Below are 13,300 nucleotides of genomic sequence, written 5' to 3' on the forward strand. Positions count from 1 at the left end.
TAGCAGGAAGTTCCGAGTGAACTTGATAGTTATGCCTGGGTTAGTCTTGGATGTCATTATAGGGATGAATTAGATGAAGGATTGGGGAGCAGTCATAGATACTGGAAGTCGAGTACTTACCCTTAAGGATCCCCTGGGTGAGGGTACTTTCCAAGTACCATTGCCTCAGAGAACAGACCTGATAAGTGTTACATGTGCTACGGTAGTCATTCCTATTCATCAGATTCCGGTAGTGTGTGAATTCCTGGACGTATTCCCGGATGAGCTACCTGGTCTTCCGCCAGATAGGGAGATTGAGTTTGGAATTGAGCTAGTCCCTGGAACAGCTCCGATTTCAAGGAGACCCTATCGGATGCCTCTAGATGAGTTAGCTAAGCTGAAGAAGCAATTAGAAGATTTGTCAAAAAAGGGGTTTATTTGGCCAAGCAAGTCTGAATGGGGATGTCCCGCTTTGTTTGTGAAAAAGAAGAAGGAGGGCACGTTGAGAATGTGCATAGATTACAGGCCACTCAACGCTGTGACTATCAAGAATAAGTATCCCTTGCCACATATTGATGTTCTGTTTGACCAATTATCCAAGGCCAAGGTGTTCTCAAAAATAGATTTGAGATCCGGTTATCATCAGATCAAGATTAGGCCACAGGATATACCAAAAACTACATTTTCCACCAGATACGGGTTGTATGAGTATCTTGTCATGTCCTTTGGCTTGACAAATGCTCCTGCATACTTTATGTTTTTGATGAATACAGTTTTCATGCCAGAATTGGATAAGTTTGTGGTAGTATTCATCGATGACATTTTGGTGTACTCCAAGAACGAGAAAGATCATGAAGAGCATCTGAGAACTGTCTTGACCAGACTTAGGGATCATCAATTGTATGCTAAGTTTAGCAAATGCGAATTCTGGTTGAAGGAAGTTCCTTTCCTTGGTCACATTCTATCAGAGAATGGAGTTTCAGTCGATCCAAGTAAGGTGCAAGAAGTTATGAATTGGAAAGCACCGACCATAGTCCCTGAGATTAGAAGTTTCTTAGGACTAGCCGGTTATTACCGTCACTTTATACCAGATTTCTCAAAGATTGCCAAACCGATGACGAGTCTCCTACAGAAGGATCACAAGTTTGTGTGGACAGAGGAGTGTGAAGCAGCTTTCCACACTTTGCGGAAATTGTTGACCACTGCTCCTGTTCTAGCACAACCAGATATCGAGAAACCATTTGATGTGTTTTGTGATTTATCGAAGACTGGATTGGGTTGTGTTCTTATGCAAGAAAGGAGAGTCATTGCTTATGCATCACGACAATTGAGAAAGCACGAGGTCAACTATCCAACACATGATCTTGAACTTGCTGCAGTTGTGCACGCCCTAAAAATTTGGAGACATTATCTACTTGGTAATGTGTGCAATATTTTCATGGATCACAAGAGTCTTAAGTATATCTTTACCCAACCAGAGCTAAACATGAGACAGCGCAGATGGTTGGAATTGATAAAGGATTACAACTTGAATGTGCAATATCATCCTGGTAAAGCCAATGTAGTGGCAGATGCTTTGAGCAGGAAGTCACATTACTTGAATGTGCAGCCATTACTTGAAGATGGGTTCGATCTAATGCATCCTGCTGTGTTACATAGTATTCAGATTAGTTGCTCTTTGGAAAGTAAGATAATAGAAGGCCAGAAAACCAATAAGGGGATATTCCACATCAAAGAGAAAATAAAAGAAAAGTCATCTCAACACTTTAAAGTGGATGAACAGGGCGTGTTGTGGTTTGACAACCGTCTTGTGGTTCCCAAGGATCGAGAGCTTAGGAATAAACTCATGGATGAAGCTCACCTTTCTAAGCTATCTATCCATCCCGGAAGTAGTAAGATGTATCAAGAATTAAGATCTTGCTATTGGTGGACCAAAATGAAGAAAGAAATTACAGCATATGTTGCTAGATGTGACACATGTTGTCGAGTGAAAGCCATTCACATGAAACCTGCCGGTATGTTGCAACCCTTATCAGTCCCTAGTTGGAAGTGGGACGATATCAGTATGGATTTTATCACAGGTTTGCCCACTACTCAAAAAGGACATGATTCGATTTGGGTAATTGTGGACCATCTTACCAAGACCGCTCATTTCTTGCCGGTCAAAACAGATTATCGACCACCTCAATATGCCGAGAAGTATATCACAGAAATTGTGAGGTTGCATGGTATACCAAAGACCATAGTATCTGATCGAGGCTCACAGTTCATGGCTCACTTTTGGGAACACTTACACAAAGGCTTAGGAACTAGTTTGATTCATAGTACCGCTTATCATCCTCAGACAGATGGTCAGACTGAATGAGTAAATGTTGTTTTGGAGGATATGTTAAGAGCCTATGTATTATCTTCTAAGGGATCATGGGAGTCATGGTTACCGTTAGCGGAGTTTTCTTATAATAATAGTTATCAAGAAAGCATCAAGATGGCCCCATTCGAAGCTTCATATGGCAGAAAATGTAGAACACCATTGAATTGGGTCGAGCTTGGAGATAGAAGGTATTATGGCATTGACTTTGTAGAAGAAGCTGAGAAGAAAGTTCATATTATTCAGCAGAATATGAAAGCTGCCCAATCACATCAGAAAAGCTATGCAGACAAAAGAAGGAGACCCCTTGCATTTGAAGTTGGTGACTATGTTTATCTGAAAGTCACGCCAATGAAGAAGAAAAGGTTTGGAATCCAAAGAAAGCTTGTCACGAGATTCGTAGGACCATACAAGATCTTGGAACAAAGAGGTCTGGTAGCCTACAAGTTAGAGTTATCGGAGATAATGAGTACTGTTTTCCCAGTTTTCCATGTATCACATCTCAAGAAATGTTTGCGTGTTCCGGAGGAAAGAATAGAACCTCGAGGTATTCAACTCAAGTCAGATTTGGTGTATCGTGAACAGCCAGTCCGGGTGTTAGACACGAAGGAACGTGCTACTTGGAATTGTGTGGTGAAAACATACAAGATACAGTGGGATCATCATGATGAGGGAGATGCAACTTGGGAAACAGGAGAGTATCTACAAAAAGCTTATGAAGAATTTTATAACAAATGGTTCATAACCCAAATCTCAGGATGAGATTTTTATAAGGGGGCAGGGCTGTAACACCCCAGTGTTATGCCTGCATTTAGGCACTGCAAATCACGCATATCATGCATCATCAAGCATCCAAATCATACATGCCTAATCATGTGAATAACAATTAAAACATTGCTTTGAAACATCTAAAACATGTGTGAAACCTGAATGTTGCATACACCTGTTTAAGAATTGTTTTGCCCTGAATTTTTCTTGCTAGGTTAGTAAAACATGTTTGGCTACTATTGTAAATCATCTAGCAATGTTTAGTTCAATTTTTGGAGCAATGTTTGTATTCAAATTAATTCAAAATTTGGCTTCAAAAATAAATTCCCAAAATTAGGGTTTTGAGCTAAACGTGGACTTTGATCTTACAATTCAAAATCTAGAAAGAATTTGGCTATGGTCATAAAAACAAAGTTGTAGAGAATTAAATTCTAAACAACTTTCATTTTTGGTACATTTTCAAAAGAGGCCATTTTCTTGCTCAAAATAATATTTGAAAGAGGGTATTTAAAAATTCCTTGAAAATATATTTGGAAAAAAGATTTTTCTCCTTCGCGGGCCGCCGCCTCACTTCTGGCCCGTGGCTGAAGCCGGCCCAGCCAGCATCCCATGCGCCTCACCTCGCCTCGTCCCAGCCCAGCGCCGCGCTGGCCTGCCTCCGCGCGCCTGCTCGCTGTCGCGCCACGCCACGCGCCCGACCGCGGCAGAGCTCGCCCGCCGCGTGGCGGCCATGCGCCGTCGACGTCGCTGCATGTTGCAGCCGGCCTGCGCACGTGCCCACGTGCCTGCCTACACCTGCTGGTGTCGGTGCGCTTGCTCACTCCCTCCTGCGCTACTTTCCTCTCCGCTGGAGCCGAGAGCCCCAAGCTCTACCCCTCGCCGCGCCACGCACCCGCCGGAGCAATTCGCCGCGGCTCCTCCACCTCGGCCGGAAATCGTGCGCCCGCAGCTCCGCCTCTCCCTCCTTCAAGTCGTGCTCACGCTTGCGCCGCCTTCCGAGCTCAGGTTGAGCCTCCCCGAGCCTCGCCACCGACGGCCATGGCGTCGCCGTGCTCGGCCACCATGGAAGTCACTTTTCCTCTCTTCTCAAGCCCCGCCTTGCTACCCTACCGCACTCGCCGTCTTCTCGCGCATCACGTGCGCTCGCCAGCTCGCCCTGCCGTGGCCACAGATGGCCGCCGGCCTCGTGGCCGAGCCGCGCCGCCGCGCCAGCGCAAGCACCGACGAGGCCTCTGCCTCAGCCAGCCAGGCCGGCCAGGCCGAGCGGCAGTGGGCTGACACCCTGCTGGGCCGTCTTCCCCTCCCTTGTGCTCGAGCCGCGCAGGCCAAAAACGGCCGTGGGCCAACTGATTTCCAGCGGGCTGGCCCAGTAGCGTTTAAATGAATTGTTTTCCATTTATTCTTTATTATTTGAAATTTGAAATGGTTTGAAAAATGTTTGGGTACTCAAACTTGTTCCAAATCTGTTAAAACAAATTTGTCTAGGTTCCTTATCATCAGATCTACTTCGGAAAAATTGTGCATGTCTTTTTTGAGATACTTTGTTGTAGAATTTTATTTAATCATTAATATTGCTGATAACTTGAAAAATATGTAGAAAAATCTATAGTCTGCAGAAAAATATGATTCCAAGTTTGTTAATCTTCTTATGTCATGTATTTCCTAGGAAAAATATGTTTCATGCATGTGCTATGGGAAAATTTTTAGGTATAGTTTAAGTACCTTTAATAGCTGATTTTTGTTATTTTAGCTAGAGAGAAAATTTTGTATAAAACATGCATGTGACAATTTTTGTACAGTTATTGTATGCTATGAAGAACCTAGGAAAAATACTAATTCTGTTGTTTGACAATTTTCACAGTTCAAAGTATTTTTATGTACAAAATCATGCCATAGCTTGTGATTTTTGTGTAGGCTAATTCACTCATTCAAACACCATGAAAATCTGATGGTAGTCTAATTAGAGTAGTACCATGCTACTGTAATTTTCTCAGATTTTTATAAGCACCAAAAATATAGATTGCTGTTGTAGCCCTAATTTAAAAGGAAATAAAATAATCATCTTTAATACAAGATTAGTTAATAATAATAGCTTTGGTGTATCTTTGAAGCATTTGATAAGGTGTGTTGACTTAAACATATTAGTAGTAGAAGAGAATGCAGTAGATGACATGTGCTTGTAGTATATTTTCTTGGATGATGTTGACTACCTTGCATTTAAACATATCCATTGCATTCATCTCCTTCGATGCACCGTTTGCATAAGCACTTATGCGCATTGCATCATACAGGATCGTAAACCGAGAACCCAGTCATCATACCCAAGGAGCCCAAGTAGCAGTTCGAGGTGCAGCCGCAGGAAGTGCCAGAAGCCGACGAGGAGGACGTTGAGGAACTTTTGGAGTGCCCCAATCACCGTCTGAGCTCCTTCAAGAGAGGCAAGCCCTGGAGCATTTTTCTCTTGGTTTACAATTATTAGTTAAATGCTTTACTTTAATTGATGCATTACGTTCAGGAGTTGTTTGCAACTGTTGCTGCATTATACCTTGTTTACCTTTGTTATACTATATCCTTGTTACCCTGGTATCCGCAGTCGAGTCAATGCTTAGCTGGCTTAGACCGGTAGAAGTCAGGTGATTTCCTGTCACCTATGAGCTATAGGTGGTTACCTGGATCTGCTTGGATGACTATGAAGTCATGGTATAACTAAGTATTAAATGAAGTTGAGATCGGACGGAGACTTGCAGAGTTTTGGACTGTAGTGCTTTCCGTCTGTGTCGATTAAGGACCGACCGTTGTTGGGCCTCGAGTCATGTTGAATGCATGCCTTACATTTAGCTGGCCGGATAAAGTACCTTCCGACCGCGAAGCTGGAAGATTTTTTGGGCCGAGTAGATTGCCCGCAACGCACTGTGCCGGAGCAAGTGTGGTAGGACACAGAGGCGGGATAATAAGACCAAAGTGTAGTCGGTCGGCCCCCGGGTACATGTGGTTCCTGGCAAACTCGAGATTCCTGGAAAGTAGACTCGGTGATCAATATCTCACTTTAGCGGGTGAGTGAGGTTTGTGTAAGGAATAAATCACCAGCTGGTTAGGAATCGATTCGAATCGCCATCGCTCCTGGATAGTGAGCACTTGACTTGAGTTACTTCATCATAGTAAATGTTATGGAACACTTGGACAGTTATAATGAATATAACAGTATGGAAGTTGTTTAATGATCATTGGTTATCATTATCTGCTTAATCACATGTTTACTCTAGTATAGGTGCAAATCTAGTCGATAGGTTAATAATAATTAACTTGGCAATAATGCTTTTTGAAAGGTTCTTGAAATGCTAAAAATGCTTCTTTTTGCAAATGTGTCAGCTACCCTACTATAAAGCCCTTCATAATCCTTGGTGTCACTTATTTTCGGTTATGTCGGGTAAGTCTAGCTGAGTACCTTCTCGTACTTAGGGTTTTATTCCCACTTGTTGCAGATGGGCAGATGTATTATGGCTACTGTATCAACTGCCTTTATCCTATGATGGGTGATGCTTAGGACCATGGGCATGGTCATTCCTTACGTTTTATCTGATGCTTTTGTTGGAGATGATCATTCGCTGGCACTATATTTAAACTCCGCGTGAGTGTGTGTATTGTTTGAACAAATGACTTCCGCTACTTTTATTCGAACTGGTTTTGTAATAACTATGTTGAAACTCTGATGTATCTGAGATTGTGAACTTTTATGTAATATGTGATGGTGACCGCTAAACTTATTACGATCTTGGCTGGAATGGAAGTTTGTTTGAAATCCTTCGTGATTTCATGGACTACCGGGTTATACGGACTTAAGTTTGCTAAATCGTCTGCTCTGGCGGATGATTTTCTTACTTAATTTCGTATAATTGGTCGGTTCTGTTACACTACCCTATTGGCAAGTCCTAGAGGTCCATAGCGTGATCGATGTGATGCACCTGACAAAGAATCTTTGTGTGAACCTACTAGGCTTCATGGGTGTGTATGGGAAGCCTAAGGACACACTTGAAGCACGACAGGACCTACGATGTTTGAAAGAACGAGACAACCTGTATCCAGAGAAGACAGATGATGCACGTCATTACTTAAGTCCAGCCAGCTACACTTTTAGCAAAGAAGAGAAGGAAAGCATGTTTGAATGCCTAGCAAGCATCAAGGTACCATCTGGATTCTCCTCGAATATAAAGGGTATAATAAATGAGCAAGAGAAGAAATTCCTAAACTTAAAGTCCCATGACTGCCACGTGCTCATGACACAATTGCTTCTTGTTGCATTAAGAGGAATTCTACCTCCAAATGTACGTCCAGCCACCATAAAGCTATGTGCATTCCTCAATGCAATTTCTCATAAGGCAATCAATCCAATGGATCTAGCTAAACTATAGAATGATGTGGTTCAATGTCTTGTCAGCTTTGAGTTGGTGTTCCCTCCTTCCTTCTTTAATATCATGACACACCTCCAAGTTCACCTGGTCAAGAAGATTAGCATTCTCGGTCCTGTGTTCCTGCACAACATGTTCCCCTTTGAGAGGTTCATGGGAGTCCTAAAGAAATATGTTCACAACCATGCTCGACCAGAAGGAAGCATCGCGAAGGACTATGGAACAGAGGAGGTCATTGAGTTTTGTGTTGACTTTATTCCTGACCTTGACCCGATTGGTGTTCCTGAATCGCGACACGAGGGGAGACTAAGTGGAAATGGGTCACTAGGGAAGAAACCATATATTGGTATGCAGGATAATTATTTTAATAAAGCACACTACACAGCTCTACAAAACTCCTCTTTGGTGGATCCGTATATCGAGACACATAAAGAGTTGCTCCGATCCGAGTTTCAAGGGAAGTCTGAAGCTTGGATTACGTGTCAGCACATGGAAACTTTTAGCAACTAGTTGCAAAAAGAATGTCAGGGTGATGAGAGTATTGATGAGCAACTTTATTTATTGGCTAGGCAGCCATTGTGGCATATCCTCACATACAAAGGGTACGAGATAAATGGGAATACATTTTACACACTAGCCCAAGATAAAAGGAGCACCAACCAAAATAGTGGTGTCCGCATAGATGCCACCGACCCTAATGGAAATAAACAAACATATTATGGCTGCATAGAGGAGATATGGGAACTAAACTATGCACCAACTTTTAAGGTACCTTTGTTCAAGTGCCAATGGGTAAAGGCGACTGGAGGTAGGGTAGCAGTTGACAACCAGTATGGAATGACAATCGTGGACCTCAATAATATTGGGTACAAAGATGAACCATTTGTCATTGCCAAGGATGTGAATCAGGTGTTCTATGTCAAGGATATGTCTACAAAACCGAAGAGAGGGAAAAACAACAACGACCCAATCAATGAGCCAAAGCGCCACATAGTTCTTTCAGGGAGAAGAAACATCGTCAGAATTGAAGACAAGTCAGACATATCAGAAGATTATGAAAAGGATGACCGAATTCCACCCTTCACAGTAAACAAAGACCCAAGCATCTAGCTAAATGATGAGGACACTCCATGGTTATGGCGCGATCATAACCAAGGGATATATGTTAAGAAGAAGTTCACTACTGTGCCCGCTTGATATATATAGTGATGTATTAGACCTATTATGTAATAATTGTGACTTTAGATTTTTTTTGTCATGTTTTCATATTTTTCTACGGCTTAAATGAATTTTCTGCTAGACGGTGGATTTCCCGTGGAGAATGTGTGATGAAAAAACAAATGATGAACGTTAATAAGATGTGAAAACTAATTTCCTGTTGGAAAACAATAATTTTAATGATTTTAATTAAGTAGTATATTTTTGCATGGTGTAAATTGTAATTATTATTTACACTATGTCAAATATTTATACAGTAAAACAAAAGAGTTTAGTTTACAAATTTTTGTTGTGTATAATAATGCAAAACCAAGTCCAAGTATTTTTTTTTTTTGGATAACATTTTATTTATTAGGCAATTAATAACTCTCTGCATATTTATATAAAAGAAATATATAAAAAAATGAAAAAAAAAAACTTATGGTAATTGGAGAAAGCCAACTATAGCTCCCCCTTTACTCCCGGGTGGATCAACCACCCGGGACTAAAGGTGGAGCTTTAGTCCCGGGTGTAGCCACGGCCCGGGACAACTCCCCCTTTACTCCCGGGTGGATCAACCACCCAGGACTAAAGGTGGAGCTACAGTTTTCGTGGCCCGCCTAAATGCCCTTTACTCCTAGGTCATGGGTACACCTGGGACTAAAGCTTGGACCTTTAGTCCCAGTTCTAACCATAGCCCGGGACTAAAGAGTCTTCAGTCCCAGCTGGTAGCTCCAACCGGGACTAAAGGTCTCCCTTTATAAACCACGCCCTAGTTCTCTTCCTCTCTATCTCTGCCATGCCGTCGCCTCATCTTCTCCACCAGATCGATCCAGCAGCGCCGCCGCTCCCAGGCGACCACCCTAGCCTCGCCTCATCATGCGCGCACGCTGTCACCAGCCCCATGCACATGCACGCTTCTTCTCTGGGCGGCCAGCGTGCCTCGCTCGTCCTCACTGGAGCGCACGCCGTCCTCGTCGTCGGCCCCCACCTCGCTCGTGCTCACCGGAGCGCGCCGAGCCTTCCCCGCACTACCTCACCAGAGCTCGCCTGAGCCTTCCCCGCGCGTGCTGCCTCACCGGAGGGCGGCTGAGCCTTCCCCGCGCTGCCTCACCGGAGCTCGCCCGAGCCTTCCCCGCGCGCGCTGCCTCACCGGAGCGCAGCCGAGCCTTCTCTTGTATGTGCTTCCTTCATTCGGATGTGCTGCATACCGAACCAAGGAAAGATTTTATGTTGTAATTTGTTTCCCTTGTATGTGCTTGTTAGTAGCATTTTATGTTTGAGTTTCTATAACACTTGAAAATGCGACGTCCGACATGGCGGAGAACTCGTGCTGCCGACTCGACGCGAGCTGCGGTGCGGCGGCTCATTTCCATCGGGAGCACCAGGTAGGCGTCAGTCATCGTTCAGCTTGACTCTGTGTATGTCCATTTGGAATTCTGCTCTGTCTGTCATGGTTTTGCGGTTGCGTTGCTATCTTGTGCACTTCGCTCGTAGAATCGGAGCCCGAACAGCCGGCCTGATAGATTTCGTTGCGTTGCTGCGGTTTCATTCTCTTTTGACGATACGCCCGAACAGCCGGCCTGATAGATTTGGTGGTTACGGGTTCGTCGGCCATTGCCGTGCGACTGTACGACAAAGAACGGCATCGATTGACCATAGTATTTTATTGTCCGGAGCCCGGTCCGGGGTGCAATGCAATGCAATGACAATTGACAATGCGTTGCTAGGTCAAAATATGGTCGTTTCTATGGACTCCGCGACTAAATATTTTATTTTAACTTTTTATGAAATAAAAAACTTAGAAAATTGTAGAAAATCTGTACTAGTTGAACTTGCAGACTGTGTTCAGCTCAGCGAGCAAGGTCTCTACTGAGCGGTAATGGACGTCAAGGAGGAGCTTTGATTCTACGAGGGAGAGCGGCAACGGTCGTGGAAGACCATGTTCCCTTCCTCGTAGAATCAGAGCTCTTCCTTGGCCAAGTACGGTGCCATCCGGTGGAGAAATGCTCGCCGAGATGATCACGTAAGCAAGGTCAACTAGTACGGATGGTTATTTATTGAAACATGTTTTATTTTTTATAGATATATCTAGTGAAGTAAAAGCTAGATGGCTGCCCCGAGAGACAACATGGATGAAGAAATGATGAATATTATCAACACCGGCACTCAATTTGTCGATGGTGACCAGCAGGATGTAGATGACAGGAGTCAATACCTAGCTCTTGAAGATAACCAAGAAAATATTGTGCAAGAAAATACTGGCGAGGTATATATATTTATATATATATTTGAATATTGTATATATATATTTGAATATCTATCATCTATTATGTCTACACATGATATTTATTTATTCTTTTTTTATACGTAGCCCTCTGGATCGATGACCACAACGGCAAAAAGCAAAAATATTCGAGGCCCGAAAAAGCCATTGGAGGGGCGCTACATAATATCGGAATTCAATATCGATACAGGCGAACCACTTGGTCCACCTGCAAGGAAATTCGTGCAATACTGTGGGTACCTTGTAAGGGACAGACTTCCGATCAGTGCCCGTGAATGAAAGCAAAAGATCAACGAGCCTCATGTTAGTTTTGTCTTTGATCTTGATAAGAATTTAATTTGGGATGATATCCTTCAACATTTCACGTTGCAAGCAGATGATTATGATGATATCAACAATGATGAATTAAAGGACCTAGTTCGAATGTGGGATATGAAGAAGATGGCCACACAATTCCATACTTGGAAGAAATCCCTATACACGAAATACGTCAAGAAGAATCTAACACCCAATTTCAATACTAGGGGCCCGCTCGTGAAGTTGAGGTCCTACTGGAATGATTGTGTACAGTACAAGACATCGAAAGAGGGTGAGGAACGGGTGAGAAAGAACCAAGAGAATGCCCGACAGAAGGTATACCACCATGGCATGGGATCTAGTGACTTCGCGACTGCCATTCCCAAGTGGGAAAAAATAGAAGCGGACATTCTTGCCAAGGGTATCACACCAGAATCACTCAATTGGCCCAAACGCGCCAAGAATTGGTTTTTCGCTCATGGGGGAAGACTGGACCTAGAGACCGGGAAGCTGGTTCATGGCCCAAAACTCGAAAGAGCAATACAAAGATTATCTTATGCTCTACAAGCTAAAGCTATTGGTGCGTTCAGGCCCAATAGAGAGAAGGATGAACTGACGTATGCCATAGGGACTGCTGAACACAGTGGCCGAACGAGAGGTTTATGACGGAACATTTCTTGGGAGCATGGTTTCCCTAACGATAGAGATACCTACAGCAGCCAGTAGAGAAGGAAGGATGAGGAAGCAGCGTGGATCAGCAGGTTGGAGGAATATGTTCGTGAGTCACGGGAGGCGGTGCTTCAAGCACAAGAGCGCGAAAAAAACATGCAAGCTAGAATGCAGGATGAAATCATAAAGCAAGTGCAAATAGCAATGAGTGCCCAAAGGCAGGCATCAGATCTAGGAATCAACATTAATATTAGCCCCCCTAATCAGTTGAAAAGCAGTTGCGCTTCCACGGAGTTGCCAAATCAAGATGACACAATGCTACGTTCTCCTATGGATGACATCACTGCACCATTTACATCATGTGAGCTACATATTCTAAAAGAGAATGCCACAATCATGGTGGCTCTCGGTGTTTTTTCTCCTCCAGATCCTACCAAGACACCAAGAATCTATGGGGCAATAAATCCACCTAGATATGTTAGCGTCTCAGTGGATAGAGTTAACAAACGTTTTAGTGATCTGGCTCTTGACATTCTAGGAGGTGATGGGGAGAAGACTCTAGGAGAAGCCGAGAAGACATTCATACTATGGCGCAAGTACGCAAGTACTACATCATTATTCCTAGGGTCTCTAGTCCACCGCCGCTTCCTCAATTGCTAGACAATAGGTGCGGACAAAAGTGAACAAAATTTTTTCACTAATTTTCTATTAACATGCATGATTAAAAATAACAATTTCTTATACCTAATTATTCTTTTTTGTACTCACACAGCAGGGTCTCCGCCAACCTAAGTCCAATTATCCAATCTCCAGATCATCATAGTGCTCCAAGAAATCAGGTGGCAATGCCTCCACCGCCGCCACCTCCAAGGAGGTCTCCAACGGCTTCCCCGCCTCCCTTGATGACTAAGAAGAAGCTAGCTCCTAAGAGGTCCGCCCCGCAAACAAAGTTGTTGGCCCACCAGCCGGCAAAGAAGAAAGCCTCATCTAATCCAGTTATTCCCCAAAAACTGTCTTACGAGAAAAGTAAAAAGGAATTAAATGCTGCAGTATAAAAAGATGTGGATAGTTTCTTCGAAAAAGTGAAAAAGCAACGAGAAGCAAGGGAGAACCCAGAGAAACCATACTTCTACCTACCTCCAGATCTTCTAAGAAAGAAGGTGGACCAGAAAAACCGGGAATCTCAAAAGACCCTGCCAAAATCGGACTACGACCGCTCTCTCACCAAGTCATTTGAGGCAGCGCAGAAAAAGACTAAACCAAGGAAAGGTGTTGCACAACTCGGACAACAATCACAACAATCAGTCCCCCTCTTGTCGTTCGTAATGA

This window comes from Miscanthus floridulus, chromosome 13 (genome assembly GCF_019320115.1).
Source record: "Miscanthus floridulus cultivar M001 chromosome 13, ASM1932011v1, whole genome shotgun sequence".
Lineage (NCBI taxonomy): Eukaryota > Viridiplantae > Streptophyta > Magnoliopsida > Poales > Poaceae > Miscanthus > Miscanthus floridulus.